Source organism: Penaeus monodon, chromosome 30 (genome assembly GCF_015228065.2).
Source record: "Penaeus monodon isolate SGIC_2016 chromosome 30, NSTDA_Pmon_1, whole genome shotgun sequence".
Classification (NCBI taxonomy): domain Eukaryota; kingdom Metazoa; phylum Arthropoda; class Malacostraca; order Decapoda; family Penaeidae; genus Penaeus; species Penaeus monodon.
Window position 1 is genome coordinate 26,891,474 of NC_051415.1, and position 298 is coordinate 26,891,771.

Below are 298 nucleotides of genomic sequence, written 5' to 3' on the forward strand. Positions count from 1 at the left end.
ATCATTATAAAACCAAGAGATTATGGAAACTCGTATTACTTTGGTTTATTTATGAATGATTTACCAAGCTGATTACTTCTCCTCACCGACTGTTTTTTGTGGACTGATAGTCTTAAAAAACGACTATGAATGAAGAAGCCAAACTGTAGGAATTTCGTCATTGGCAATTCCCTACAGAGAGAAAACTTTAACTGGTGGATATTGGCGTAAAGTTATGTAAGTTCACATTCATGTTTGTTTTTGAAATTGTAAATAGTATTGCTAAGTTTTCATTTTTCTTATTATCTCGTAGCGGGAA